The sequence below is a fragment of the Aedes albopictus genome, chromosome 3, assembly GCF_035046485.1.
Source record: "Aedes albopictus strain Foshan chromosome 3, AalbF5, whole genome shotgun sequence".
NCBI lineage: Eukaryota > Metazoa > Arthropoda > Insecta > Diptera > Culicidae > Aedes > Aedes albopictus.
Window position 1 is genome coordinate 40,981,737 of NC_085138.1, and position 16,217 is coordinate 40,997,953.

A 16,217-nucleotide genomic window follows, 5' to 3' on the forward strand; every position below is an offset into this window, starting at 1 on the left:
GAATTACTTCAGGAGTTTCTTCACGTATTGATTCAGAGACTCCTTCTTAAATTCCCCAAAAGATGTACCTTGAATTCCTCCGAAAGTTTTTCTGCTTTTCTATTAGGATTCCCTTTTGGAAATCTTTAAAGAGTTTTACGTTATATCACGAGGTTCTTCTGGAATTCGTCCAAAAAATTGTCCACGAGTTTCTTCTGGGACCCCAGCAAAAACTCTTTTTGGAATTCCTATAGATGTTCCTTCTGGGTTTTATCCAAGAACTTTGCTGGATTCCCTTTCAAATGGTCTTCGCAATTTCTTCGGGATTTCTTACTGTGATTTCTTCAAGATATGCTTCTCAAATTCTATCATTAATTCTTTTTGGGACATACTGTTGTAAATTGTCAAATAGAGAGATAAATTTGTAAAAAAAATGCGTTCCGGAGGGATCCGAACTCATGATACCGTATTCGCTAGACCAGTGCATTAGCTAGCTATGCTATAGAACGGATAACGATTCTGAGAAAAAATAAGTAATATAAACAGATTCCAGGCCAACACCATGAACACTCAGGCCACTCTGCTTTACAATTCCATTTCTCTTTCGGCTGAGATGCGAATCTCAATCACACTCGCGTTTGTGCTCACTATAACCAACTAGTCGGTCTAGCAAATATGGAGTCGTGTTTTTTTTCACAAATTCATCTCACAATTTGGCAATGATCAATAAACAACATTCTGTTCCTAAAGTTTTGCATCATATTTCAGACATAAGTACATACCAGCAAATCTGATATATGCAAGGAAAGGGCAACATATATCGCCGTTTCTTCTGACCCAGACAACCAGTAAACGTATGAGATAGTGGAGGTCATATGCGTGCATGCCTCCATTTAGGCGCATGTAAAATGTACGCATATCGCCTCCTCTTGATCATCTTATGCAACATCTTATACATTGACTGGTTGACTTGAGAGAATCTTCCAGCAGTTTCTTCTGAGAATCATCAATGAGGATCTTCCAGAAGTTCTTGGAAAAGCTCCTAAATCCAATTCCTGGATCAATTTGCAGAAGGAATACATGAAATTCTTGAAGAAACCCTAGACCTAGACAGAATTTATGAAGGAATCTGGAGAAATCTGCAGAAGGCATTGGTTTGGTGGATGAATCCCCAGATGTAATTTTGGAACGAATTTCAAAAAAGAGTATTTAGAGAAATGCACAAAATGTATTCCTGAAGGAATCCCATGGTAGATCCGGGGGGCCTGAGGCCAGAGCGGATGTGGAGATGTGTCCCTTGGACCCTTCCTTACTGGGCTCGTATTTCAAAAAAAATCTCTCTCTTGACTTAGATGTAAATGTCCTGCATTGTTGCGTTCTCACGAAAAACAAGTGCCAGTAAACTGGGTTTAGAATGTTGATATTGAAACTCAGCTGACACATCCCTGGGCTTTGGATCAATATTGTCTAGGGAAGAGTGTCTTCTGAGGGCCCTCTTATTTCAATTGTTGCTAGTGTTGTTAAAACATATTTATTTATTACTTTATTGTATTTTTTTTTTCTGATATAACAACATTAGATTTATGGGTGCGACAGGAGTGACCATCAAAGCCACTTATGTCCCTGGATAATTCGATCTAATAGCCAACGGCTTCCTCAATGGCCTACTGGGTGCGTGCTTTGGGTGGCGGATCTAAGCAAAGGAAGGGGAATCATACTTCGATTGACTTCATCGGATAAAGTGCCATACGATAAGCGTTCTTGTGTGAATCACCTTCCATCGTCTCGCAGTCAAAATTGAATTTAATAAAGCGAATGAATGTTAAAAAAAAATATTAAATCAATTGTATTACAGATTTGTCCTCATTTCACCTCTAAACATTATTTTCATTACTGTATTAGTTTCAATATTTAGCTATAAAGTTTAAGAAAAAGTATAGCTACACATGACTGCGAGGCGACGTGGACCACATTGAGGAAATAATTAGTCGATATAGGGTAGTTGGACCATTAGGGAGGGGCCTCTATTTTGGGCATTTTTCTGCTGTTGCTCGGCCGGTTGGACTGGTTGACCGTATTTCTTTTGCGCGGTGAGATATTTGCATTATCTACCCAAGCACGGGAATTTGGGTCAGTTGGTTCGATGTCGATTGGGTTGTGACAGGGGGATGTCCGAGATGGTTGCCACTGCCCAGATGGTTCGGCATCCTAATCAAATGTTGAAATTTTTAAAGGCCCAGCTATGCTGCAAATACAAAATTTTTTATTTTCTTGAAAATATAATTAATATTATTCATCAAATACATTAAATTATGATTGACATTTGTGACGATTTTTTTCCTGTTTGATCACATACACACTAACACTAAAACAGTTACTGTTATTATTCATAACATAAACACTATACACATAAAATATACTAATACATTTTTCCTTCTTTGCTTTTCTCTATAAAATGTTGCATGGTTCGGATCCTTGCGGAACATGAACGGTGCATGAGCACAAGCTTTTTCAGATTAACATATGGAAGATCTTCGAAAGACAACCAGAAGCTAACAAACACAATCTATGGGGGAAGTATCATCGACATATGTAAGTAAACAAAAGTAAAATACTCTCCATGGAACCTGAATTCTAAGCGTGCAAAGGTAAATAACTAACATACGGCGGGAAACAAGAATTTATCAGGAAACTAAAGTGGATGGGAAATTGTACTTCGGTTTTTCGCATTGTAAATGAAAAATTAACTAACGTTACGCGTACGAACGAATAACTAGTTTTCAAGTAGTTTTCTTTTTTTCAAAAGCTCCAATTCTCTTTTTTTTTGCAAATTTGTGGAACTTTTTTATCTCGTCGAATTTTGCAGCCGAATAGCATTGATATTTTCAAGTTCATACTAACTTCCGGCGCGAGTTGCAACACTTAATTTTGCTTATAGTTCCGAAGCTAACGCGTGATCAATAACTTGAAATGCTTTGTTGACGTCAATGCGTCTCGACTCGACGAACTTCTTTGACTAAGCTGGACAACATTACTTATGTATGAAAAGGAAGATAACTTAACGTTTTTAAATGTTGGTGTTATATGAAAAGTGAGGGAGTGACATGTTTTCTACAAGAAAAACTAGTAGAACTGACAGAACAATTCGAAGATTTAGCCGTATATTGCCAGGATCTAGGAGCGAATCCTGTTAGGTGCAAATGATTATTAGTTATGAAGCTAACGCGTTATCAATGAGACCAATTAGTCTGGACATTTTGGACTAAAATTACTACTTATCTTAAAAAATATTCTGCAATAAATGACGCAAAAACATTATGACCAGCAATTACTGACACAATGAACATAACAACTTAATATAACACTTCAATAGAGTAGAGACTACATATTTGAAATGGGGCAAAATAGTAACGCTACTTAAGTTTGGGAATCTAAGGCAACTTACTGACAAATTGACAAGAACCTAACATACAACATGAACCTTACTACAGAAACCAATTCCACACTTTCTACTGTATTTGCATTATTGTGTCTCAAGTCTAGTCCAATACCTTTCCCCAACCTATACCATTACCCTACCGATGGTGTTAATGTGGTCCGCACGGACTATTACGGCCATTACCCCTCCTTGATCTTCCTAAGGCATTTTATGGGGTCTCAGGGGTTTCAAAAGGAGTTCCAGGGGGTCACATAGGCCTTAGTGGCGCTTCAGGATCACAGGGGCTCTCAGAGAGGCCGCAGGAGGTTTCAAGAGCATCAGGCCTCATGAGATCTCACTGGCTTACAGGGTGATCCGAGGGATTTCAGGAAGTTTCCGGTGATCTCAGGGAGATCTTGGTGGGATGGTTTGAGTACATGCTTATTAGGACGAAATCGAATCGCACTCCTGAACAACTCACAAAATTTGAGTTCTTCCTACGGAAGGGAGGTGAAGCCTTGTGTCATGAGATGAACTGACCTCAGGCTAAAACACTCGTTTATACAAATAAAAGAAAGCAAACGAATGTCAGGGGGTGCCAGAAGGTTACTGTAAATAGTTACAGTAGGTCTCAGAGGTGTTTCAGGGGCTTTCCGGGGCGTTTCAGAGGATTACCGAATAGGGTGTCAGGTGGGTTCCTGGGGGTCTCAATGAAATTCAGCAGATCTCAGGGGGTCTAAGGAAAGGAGGTTCCAGGAGGCCTAAGGAGCTTTTCAGAGCTGGGAGTCTCATGGGTATTTCAGGAGATCTCTAGCGGTTTCAAGGGGTTTCCATGAGGCCTCTGGGGCGTTTCAGAGGGTTTCAGGGGTTTTCATGGGGATTCCAGGAGGTCTCAGCGACTAAAAGAGGATCTCAGGGAACTCCAGGGGCGCTTGGGGAGGATCAGGGAGGTTCCAGGGGGACTCAATGCGTTTTAGGGGTTCTCAGGGGGTACCAGGGGATCACAGCAGCCCTCAGATGCATCTCAGGACGAATTGGGGCGTTTCTGGAGGTCACAAGAGCGTTTCAAAAGGTTTCAGAGGGTTTCAAGAGGTTTTAGGGGGCTTCAGGAAAGTTGCAAAGCGGTCTCAGGGGATCTCAGGATAGTGAAGGATAGAGGGATAGGATTTCCATTTGATAAAGTGACAGCTTGACCCAAACAAAAAAAAAATTCAAATTTCAGCGATGAAAACAGTTAAAATTGTGATAATTTTTGAGTAGAGATTCCAAACATGAAACAAATCTGGTTGAAGAATTCAATTATTTTAATGCAAAGTCGATACTTGTTGCCCAGGGAGAAACAGAAAAACTGAAAACAAAGAGGGAATGAAGAATGCTCCACTGGCATTCCATGCCAGTCGTCGTCATTGTCCCCTGTGTTGATACCAGAATTCGACCTGTTGTCCAGCACAACCAAAAAAATAAAAATACGACTGGACTCTATGAAACCTCTCCTACCGGTGGGTGCAACACCATGGTTGCAGAGCTGCACCAGGTTTGGCCGGATGTCTCGCACACACAGTTCCACGCCACTGACTGACTGCTGACCATTTTCCGAGAATAATGGCACAAAAGTGTGTTTGAATATGCTTACGTGTAATTTTCGTTTGGTTCTCTCGTTGCTTCCTTCGCAGGTGTTGTGGAACATTTTTTGCATCGCCACAACATTATTGGTGCGAATTGTTGAATTCTGTGGAAACGAGAGACCCGACTGGTTGGTAGGGAAAAAGCTTTAGGTTATGTGATTTTCAGCACTTTCCAGTTACACACTGCATCAGCTTTAAACTGAAAAGTTTGTAAATAAAATGTGCAATTCATACGAACTGTGGAGTACTGGTTATTGGTTCTTGAAAATAATATTAGTCAATGTAAAGATAGTTGTATTTCAGGCAACTTATTTTAGTTTGGATTAAAGCTTCCAAGTATCATAGATTCTATACTATTTAGTAATCACACGAACGACCTCCCCATCATCCATGCCCAACTTATGCTGCCTCACAGGTTACTTTGGTAACCCAAGTAACCACGGCACTGAAGCCTTATTGTAAGTAGATATACGGTGTCTTCAGTGCAATAATTACTTTCCATGCAACCCACTTCTGACAAACTCACAAAATGTAAGTGAAGCCGTTGATATAGGAAAGAACTAGACTAGGTAAATATGGGTTTACTCAACTAGTGAGTTCTTTCCATGTTTTTTTTTTGCTGATTCCGAGAATGCAGTATTATTAATTTCGTGTCAGAACAGATTGATAAATATTCCAAGTACTAATGTTTTCTTCAAAAATATAAGTTTTTTGTGTAGATTGTTTCTATTTTTTAACTTATTTCTCTAAAAGTGTTGATTCTCAAACGAATGCATCGTTCCCAATTCCGGTGCATCAGATGTCGTGCATCCAGCCAGATGTTTCTTTTCCAGGTCACTGGAGCGCGTACAGCTGATGGAAGCGTATTTTCTCGTTCTTAAAATTCCGGGTAACCCGCCCCAGGATGACGAGGTTTGCCGATGTTCCTGGCTGCTGGCCGCTTTTTTCCCCATGCATTTCCGTTGTTGTCGAATTACTGAACTTGAATTAAGCTAATAAAAGATTCATGCTCCTCTCTTGGGGTGTGGGTCGTCGGAGTTTTTCCATTTTGTGCGCACGAAAACTTCTGCTTCTCTGACCAGCTGGCAGTAGCTAGCAGCCGGCAGTAGTAGCGGGCACCAACTACGGCGAACCGGACCGGACCGGACCGAATAACGTCGAGATATTCTCATGCATAAAACCAAATATTTATGGGATGTTTGCTTCGAGTAGGTTCAAAGTAAAAAGGTTGAGAGCAGTCGACGACGACGGTCAACATCAACCTCTGGCGATGAGATAACTCGGGTCTTTCGACGATGAAAAAACTGATGATTTTTAGTTTAGCTAATCAAAAGGAGTGTTGTTTATTGCGATACAGTTTGCGAGCTTTGAGCATACTTGTATTTCCGGTTGTTTGTGCAGAGTGGAGTGATTTCTTGCACTGACAGTTATTACCTTCTTTGGTACCTTGATGCCTATAGCGTATATTACCCCAGCACGCCAAGCGTATAGTAGAATTAAGAAGGTTAACCCATATCCGCCCAGTGTTCTATTTATGGGACAGTACTTCTGACGTGAATATAGAGAATTACACAATGTTTATGTTAGACAGTGTGCTAGTCTTTTGGACAAGTTGTTCAGAAGATCCTTACTTCGTACAAGGTGGACAATTAATATCTGAATTGGCTCACTAGGTGGCTGAATTGGCGCACTTCAAAAATGGCGGTTTATGAGTTCAACTTCAAATGTGAAGTAAATTTGTTTTCCTGATATCTTAACTATGACTTAAACTTTTAAGTTGGTGTTTTTGGCGAGATTGTTCATACGGATGTAAATCCTCTATTCAAATGATCTCTCTCCATTTACTCACTATTTAGATGGTGTTGTTGTACTAATAATTTGATTGGCAAATGAGTAAGAAGGTTAGTGAATTGAAGTGGGTGAGTGTGAGCTGCTCCAAGATGATTGAGTTAGTTAATGAGTGAGTTAATTGCAGACTGAGAAGGTTATTGAGCTTAGAGCTAGACCTGTGCGCCGACTATATTTTGCTCGGCGGCGGCGTGAGGGCCAATTTTGGCCGGCGGCGGCGGCGTCATCGGCGTCACGCCGGTGGCAGCTTTCGGCGGCGTCGGCTGCGGCGTGAATCGGCGTGGCCAAAATATGACCATAATGTTAACATTCGCAAAGCAAAAAAGTTTTCCAAGAAACCCAAAAGAAACTCCTGAAGAAATCCATGATGTTAATTCTGGACTATAATCTCTGCAGTAACTGCTGTATGAAACCCTGAAGGAACTTCCGCAGAAATCTCTGGTGGCTCAAGAGTATTTTTAGAGAGATCCCTGCACAAACTACTGAAAAAATCCCTGATTAAAATTTTCGAGGACTTTCAGAAGGAAATCCAGGAAAAAACTCCGAAGGAAGGGGAGAATTCCCCAAAGAAGGAATCCCAAGGGAATTACAGCAGGGTTCGCCAAAAAATTCCTGGAGGAATCCCGGAAGGAATTCTTGCGGGAATTCGAAGGAGTTCGAGAAGGAATCCTCTAAGGATTTATAAAAGGAATCAACGAAAAATGTCCAGGAGGAATCTCAAAGAAATTCATACCATAATCCATAGAGAATTTCTAGAAGGAATTCTAGAAAAAAAAAACCCTAAAGAATTTCTAGAAGGAATCAAAGAAAAATATCCAAGGGGTATCTCTGAAGGAATTTATGGAGAAATCCCCGAGAAAATTATAGGAGGAATTGGCGATGAAATTCGAAGAGGACTCAATAAAGGCATTCCAAGGGAAAATCCCGAGGGAATTCCAGAAGTAATCCCCGAAGGAATATCAGGAGAAATCCTCAATGGAAGAAATCCCCAGGAGAAACCCCCGAAGGAATTCTAGAAGGAATCCTTGAATGAGTTCCTGGAGGAATCTCCGAAGAAATTTGAAGAGGAATCACCAAAGGAATTCCATGAGGAAATCCCGAAGGAGTTCCGGGAGGAATCTCCGAACGAATTCAAAGTGGAATCTTCAAAAGATTTTCAAGAGGAAATCCCGATGGAATTTCGAAAGGAATCCCCATAGGAAATCCAGGAAGAATCCCCAAAGAATTTTAAGAAGGAATCCCCAAAGAAACTCTAGGAAGAATCACCGAATTCCAGGAGGAATTTCCGAAGGAATTGTTTGTTTGTTTGTTTGTTTATTTATTGTCCAGTAGCGTAAGATACAAATCTTTTAAAATACTACCTCCGGTTGGTAAAATATCATTTTCTGAGATTTTAAACTTTACTTATTCTACTTAATAACTATCTAACTATCACGGTTCCAAAAGTTTATGCAGCCACTCTTGAAATTTGCTTCCGACGATGAACGCTTCAATGCGGGAGGTAACGTGTTCCAGTTTACCACACCTCGAACGAACAGTGAACTTGAATAACTCGCCGTGTTGTTAGCTGGAATCACCAAATTCTGTAACCGGCGGCCTCGTGTTTGGACAATCTTTTGATATAACGAGGCGGGAGTTTGTGTTGTTAGCAGATTTCTCAGGAAAATACAGGAGCGATATGCGTAGAAACCTCGTAAACTACATCCGATAAGGTTCTTTTGCAAATGGCTAACGTGGTCATACCGGCTCAACCCATATACATAACGCACACAACAATTTAACGCCACACGAAGTCTGTCGAAGGAACTTGCACTTGGGTAGACGTGAAGGACATCGCCAAACAGAAAATGAGGTAGAATTAGGGATTTGAACAGTTTTAGTTTTGTGGCGGTCGGTGCTGTAGGAGCACAGTTGTACAACGTGCGTAGGCTAGCATAGATCTTTCCACACTGCTGTGCTATTAGGCTGTCCCACTGCAAATTATTTTGGAAAATGAACCCTAGGTTATTCGCACTTTCTGTCCACTCGATGCTCTGACCGTCTAGCACAACTCTCGCGTCAGGAAAACCGCTGTTTAGTCGACGTTGACTTGAGATATGTATGGCTTTACTCTTCGCAGGATTCACTTGGAGGCTATTTCGACGTGACCAATCCGCTACATTTTGAAGATCAGCATTAATCATCCTGATCAGCTCGCTCGTACAAGGCCCCAGCCGCCTGACGTAGAGTTGCACATCATCGGCATAAATCTGTATGGAACAGTACTTCAACACAGTTGGTAGATCATTGATGTGACAGCAGAAGAGCAGGGGACCCAGAACTGAGCCTTGAGGCACACCAGATGATACATCCGCACAACTCGAAAAGCGATTATCACAGAAAACGGTCTGCTTACGTCCGCACAAGTAGGACCCCAACAGGTTTACAGATGACGGGGAAAAGTTGAATTGCACTTCCAGTTTGTTTAACAATTTACGATGTACGATAGTGTCGAAAGCCTTCGAAAAATCCAGAAGCAGCAGTATGCCAACACCCTTTTTGTCAATGGTGGCTCCAAGGTCGTCATGCACTCGAAGAACTGCTGTTTTGACACTCTGACCTCCGCGGAAACCGGCTTGATGATCTGACAACAAGTTGTTACTTTCAATATACGATGTCATTTGACGCTTGAGAAGCTTTTCAAAGGCCTTCGACAATGCACAAAGTATGCTAATTGGTCGTAGATTGTTGACGTCATTCAAATGCGGTTTCTTTTTAAGTGGAAGAATTTTTGCATGCTTCCAGCAATCAGGAAAAGTCGAAGTCCGGATGAACATGTTGAACAGATGGGTTATATGATGGACGACCAATGGTAGGATGATTTTAATAAAATTATTCGGCAGTTCATCCATCCCAACCGCACTTGATTGAATGTCCCAGATTGCATTGACAACTTCCCAGTGCTGAACAGGTTGGAAAGAAAAACTATACGGCGAAGGTGGTGTTGAACTAGGAGGTCTCGATGTCTGCTGGGTGTTGCTCGTGTAGTTAGCCAGAAAAGCACGATTTACCACCATCCGGATCAAATTCACACGGCTTTGACGATTTATCCTTACCGACTCCTAGGCTCCGTACCCGTTGCCAAAGAATTTTGGACGGAACTCTACTGTCCAAGAATTGATTCAGATACTGCTGTTTGGCTTGTGCTACTTTCATGGTGGCCCGATTCCGCAGTACCTTGTATCGCTGTCGTTTCACGTCCCTCACATGTGGCGGAGCTTGCAACCAGTCTTTGTATGCCAAATCCCGCTCAAGCAATGCCTGTCGCACGACGTCAGTGAACCATGGGTTATGCCGACGACGACTAGTGCCGTCACGAAGAGGGATGCATGAGTCGTGTACTCTTTTAACATGCTCATTGAAAAATTCGATAGCTTCATTCGGGTTCTCAATTTGGTAAAAACAATTCCAAGGAATAGACAATAGAGCGTTTTCGAGGGTATGAGGGTCGAAGTTGGTATAATCACGGTATACGCGCCGGCTGCTGGACCGAGAAGTGTCGAAATCGACGGATGCGAAAATAAAAGGAATTGTAGGAGAAATCAACGATGAAATTCCGAAGGAATTGCAGGAGTAATCTTGGAAGAATTCTATGAGAAATTTCATGAGGAATCTTCAAAGGTATTCTAAGAGGGATCACCAAAGGAATTCTCGGAGAAATCCAAAACGGAATATCAAGAGAAATCCCTGAAAGAATTTTAAGAGGAATCCATGGAGGATGTCCAGGAGGTATCCCCAAAAGAATTCCAGAAATAAATTTTAATGGTTTTTGAGAAGGAATCCCCAAAGGATTTCTAGGAGGAACTATCGAAAAATATCCAGGAGGAATATTCGTAGGAATTACAAGAGGAACCCCTGGATGAATTTCAAGAGAAATCCCTGAAGGAATTTTAGGAGGAAACCCCGAAGGAATTTAAGGAGGCATCCTCGCAAGAATTCCAGCATAAACCTCAAAGGAATTCCCACTGTATCCACAAATCAATTCCAGCAGGAATCCCCAAATAATTCCAGTGGTAATTTCCAAGGGATTTTGAGAAAGAATCCCTTCAGGATTTCTAGGAGGCATCAACGGAAAATACCCAGAAGGAATCTCTGAAGAAGTTCCATTCCTGCAGGAGAAATTCCTAAGGAAATTCTAGGAAGAATTACCGAAGGAATTCCTAAAGGAATCGCTGAAGGAATTCCAGAAGGAAACATCTAAGGAATTCTTAAAGGAGAATTTCCATGAGGCATCCCGAAGAAGGTATCCTTGAAGAAGTCCCAAAAAGAAATTCAGAAAGAATTCAAGGAGGAATCTCCGAAGGAATTCCAGGAGGAATCTCCAAAGAACTTCTAGGAGGAATCTCCGGAGGAATTCTAGGAGGAATCTTCGGAATAATTCCAGGAGAAATCCCCTAAGGAAGTCCAGGAGGAATCCCTGAAGGATATTCAGAATAAATACCCGACGTTCTTCCAGGAGGATTTCTGAAGGAATCCGACGTAATTCCAGGAGGATTTCCTGAAAGAATTCCAGGAGAAATCCCCGAAGAAGCTACAGGAGAAGTCCCTGCAGGAATCACATGGGGAACCCCTTAAGAAAATCCAAGAGGAATCTCTGAAGGATTTCAAAGCGGAAAAATCGAAGGATTTTAACCCTTCAGCGCGCGCGCTGTTGTAAAAAGTACAACACTACCAAAAAACCTCGCTCGTCGTATGCAGCGCGAGCGCGGTGCAGTTTCAGTCGCTTGATGGCGCGCGTCCTTAAAGGTTAAAGAGGAAACCTCGAAAGAATTCCAAAAGGAATCTCCATAGGAAGTCCAGAAGAAATATTCGAAGGAATTCCAGGAGAAAACAGCGAAAGAACTCTAAGATGAATCTTCGAATTATTTCCAGGAGAAATCCCCTGAGGAAGTCCAGTGGGAATCCTTGAAGGAAGTCCAGAAGGAATACTCGACGCAATTCCCGGAGGATTTCCTGAAGGAATTCCAGAAGAAATTCTAAAAGGGATCCTTGGAGGAATCTTCGAAAGAATTCCAGAAGGAATCCTCGAAAAAAATCCAGTAGGAATCTTCAAAGAATCTCCAGGTGACATCCATAAATAAAATCCAGGAGGAATCCTCGAAGGAATTCTAATAGAAATCATAAAAGAAATTAATTCCTGAAGGAAACAGCGAAGGAATTCCAGGAGGAATCCACAACGGAATATCAGTAGGAATCTCCGAAAGAATTTCAAGAGGAATCGTCAAAGGTATGCCTGAAAGAATTTCCTAATGAATTCCGGTAGGAATCTCCGAAGGATTTCTAGGCAGAATTGTCGAAGGAAATTCCTTAAAGAATTCCTGAAGGAATTCCAGAAAGAAAACCTGAAAGAATTCTTGTAGAAACTCCATAAAAGATCCGTCTAGAATATCCTGAAGACATGTCTGATTATAATTTTGGGAAAATTATTGAACGAACTCCTACAGAATTCCCCTTGGAATTCCATATAAGAACTTCTGTAGGAAGTGCTGAACGAGCTTCCGGAGAGACCGTTGATGTAACTCCTAGATGCATCCGTGAGTCCTCCTGGAAAAATCTCAATCTCAATCTATAATCTGGAAGAACCCCAGGAGCGATCCCTGGAAGAACTCATGGAAAATCCCTAAAGGAACTTCTCGAGGAATCCCCTAAGGATCTCCTCAAGGAATCTTAGAAGGAACTCTTATGTAGGAATCTATGAATCCTCCTGGAACTCCTGGAGAGATTTCTTAAGAAACTTCTGTAGGAATCCCTTAAGAAATTCAAAAGGAATCTCTGAAGAAACATCTAAATAATTTCTGTTAGAGCTCCTTAAGAATTTCTAAAGGAGTTTTATAATGAATCCCTGCAAGAACTCCTACACTAATTTTTAAGACCTCCTGCAGGAGTTTGGAAGAAACTTCTTACGGAATTTTTTATGGATTTCCAGGAGGCATTTATGAATCCTCCTGAAAGAATTTCTGAAAATTTTCCATGAGGTATCCCGAAGTAATTCCCAGAGAAAACCGCGAAGCAATTTTAGAAGGGATTCTTAAAGAAATTCCAGGAGGGATGCCAGAAGTAATTCTTGCAGGAACTCTTGATAAAACTCCCGGAGTAATCCCGGAGCGATCCCTAAAGAACGTCGGGAGAAATCCCTTGTTGAAATTCTAGAGGAATCTTGGAAGGAGAGGATCTCTTGGAAAAATCTCTGAGGAAACTCCTGAACTAGTTTCTAAAGACACTCCTTTAGGAATTGTTGAAGGAACTTCAGAAGGCATCTCTGAAAGAACTCACAGGCTAATCTCTGTAGGACCTCCTATGGGAATCCCTGAAGGATCTTCTGGATGAATCTCTGATGAATCTTTAGGAGGCATCTCTGTATCCTCCTGAAAGAATTTCTGAAGGAACTCCTGGAGTTTTTTTTTCTGAAGGTACTGCTATCGAGATCTTCTTGATGGATCTTCTGAAAAACAAATCAATCCTGGAGGCATCCGTGAAGAATTTTCTGGAAGAATGCCTAGCGGATCTCGTGGAGGTATCACTGAATATTTCTGAAATAATCTTTGAAAAAACTTCGGAGAGTTGCAAATGATAAATAATAAATGAAATCTAATGAAAAATTAAAAAAAAAAGCTCTGGGAGTTTCGTATTTAATTGGACACCCTGAAATTCCATTTTTTCTGCAGAGTTTGTCTAAAACACTAGAAAGGGGAAAAAAAAGACAGACAAAAGTTTACTTTTGCAGTTATACACGGTAGTCAAAACCATCTGGTCACTTTTGACCAGATCTCAAATTGTTGGAACTTACTGTTTTCAATTTTAATATGATAAGGGTATAACTTTAGTGATTGATTTTTTTTTATTGATATTCTCTTAATAGTATGATGCTATTTATTTTTAAATAATCTTACGGTAATCTGCTAGAGAATAGTTTTGACTACCGTGTATAACTGCAAAAGTAACCGAATGTGAATAATAGATTTTATCTTTGATGATGAGAAATCAATTATTGCCCTCAAACTCTTATGAGAGTGATCGTGAGAATATTTAATATCAACTTTGTGTTAACTTATTTTTATTCGTGCACTGATCATCGGCGCGAAAAATGGAAATCGGCGGCGTGACAAACAGCGGCGTATGGCGCGCCGCCGATATCTCGGTCGGCGTCGGCGTGGGACGAAAAATGTCGGCGGCGGCGGCGTGGCGCGGCGGCGCACAGGTCTACTTAGAGCAGAGAGCTGTTCCGTGAATTTAGTAGTAGGAGAATATATGAATTAGTCAGTAAATGAGTATGAATGAGTAAGTAAATGAGTAAGTGCGTCAGTAAGTGGGGCAGTGAATGAGTAAGTTGATGGGTTATTGAGTATGTGAGATCTGTTCCATGGAAGTAACTGTATTAGTGAATTAACCAGTTAGTAAGTTATTCAGTGAGTTAATTAGCGAGTTTGTAAATGAGGGAGTTAATGAGTGAGTGAATGAGTAAGGTGATTAATGAGTAAGTTCTGAGTGAGTGAGTAAGAGGGTAAAATAGTGAGTTATTGACTTTATGAATGAGTGAGTAAGTCTGTAAAGAAGTGAGTTAATGACTTAGTGAGTAAGTGAATGAGTGTGTGAGAGGAATGCATGAACAAGTGAATTAGTGAGCAAGTGAGTTAATGGGTGATTTTTTAACTAGTTTATTCATTAAAGGCTCAATCACGTTTAACGTTTTACATAGGCGAATTATTATTTCGTATTTATGTATACAGGGTGTTAGGTTCGTGAGTGCAAACATTTTAAAGGATGATAGAGGACCATAAATGGTGAAACAAATTGTTCTACGCATATGGTCAAATCTCAACCGTTACGTAGTTATTGAACTTTCCATGTTTTTGACTCTAATTGCCTTAACTGGCTATAACTTGAAAATGGTCAAACTTATTGCAGTTTTTTACCCTTATTCGAAAGATTATAAAATTTTCTATCAAATGACTTCATTGAATCGATTGGTTTAGTTAAATAACTAAGTTTTCTAGAGCAAAATAGCTCAAAAGTAGTGTGTTTTAATGTGTTTTTGTCAATTATCTTTGAAACATGCGTAATAAATTAAATTTCTTTCTTCGGCAAAGTTGAGGCCCCTGTTCCACTCTACAATTCGTTCTTTGACACCAAACTTAAATTCTCTTATTGTTATCTTGCAATTTCGATATAAATGTGCGGCGCAGTGCGCAAAAAAAGTGCTTACCTTGACAGTTGCAAATTTATGATCAGAAATGCGATGTTTCAATCGAAATTGCAAGAAAACGATAAGAGATAGAAGTTTGATGTCAAAGAACGAATTGTAGAGTGGAACAGGGGCCACAACTTTGCCCAAGAAAGAATTTTGAATTATTACGCATTTTCAAAGATAATTGGCGAAAACAAATTAAAACACACTACTTTTGAGCTATTTGCTCTAGAAAATACACATGAATGGGTGAGCTTGTGAGATAGTGAGTCTGATAGTTAGTGAGTAAGAAAGTTGGCAAGTTAATGGGTTGGTGAAATAAAAAGCAAGTGAGTGATTTAATGAGTTAGCGAGTGAAGTAGTGAATTAATAAGTATTTGACTGAGTGAGCGAATGAGAAAGTGAGGTAAGGAACTAGTGGATGAGTGAATTAGTGAACAAGTGAGCCTGTTAATGAATGAGCTTGTTAGTGATTGAGCTTGTCAGTGATTGCGCTTGTCAGTGAGCAAATGAGTGAGTTAGTGAGTTAGTTAGTATGTGAGGGATATAATGAGTTAGTGAGTAATGTAGTGAGTTGACAAGACAAAACAAATGAATTAGTGAGCAAATGAGTTAATTAGTCAATTAGTGAGTGAGTCTATTAATGAGCGAATGTGTGGGTAAAAATGGGTGAGTTAACGAGTTATGTAGCGAGTGAATAATTCAATGAGTGGGTGAGTTGCTTTGTGCCAATTAATGTGTCAGTAAATGTAGTGCGTATTGAGTGGCTGAGTTGGTAAAGGAGTGAACGGGTGAGTAAATGAGCTAGTGAGTGAGCCCATTAGTGAGTGAGTGAATGTGTGAGTAAACGAGTGATCTAGTGAATGAACTAGTGAGTATTATTCCTTGTTGGGTATTTAGCCCATTTACGCCCAGTGATCTGTTTATAGATCAGTTGCCTCGAACGCCCAGTGATCTATTTATAGATCAGTAGCTTTTGCGATTACTGCAGAGAAATGAAGATTTTTGGTAGACTGGTGTCTTCAGCAAAGTTGTTGAGGAGATCAAGGACTCTCCGATAGTACGTAATTTAGTACGTATTCGCTCCAGTAGGTGGCGCTAGTGATCATGAAACATTGTGATT

The 16,217-nt window shown here is 40.5% G+C and overlaps 1 protein-coding gene across 2 annotated transcripts in view; it reads left to right on the forward strand.

Moving 5' to 3' along the window:
• Nucleotides 1-16,217, forward strand: part of LOC109406843 (lachesin) — a 291,521-nt gene that overhangs the window by 151,559 nt on the left and 123,745 nt on the right. The window lies entirely within an intron of this gene.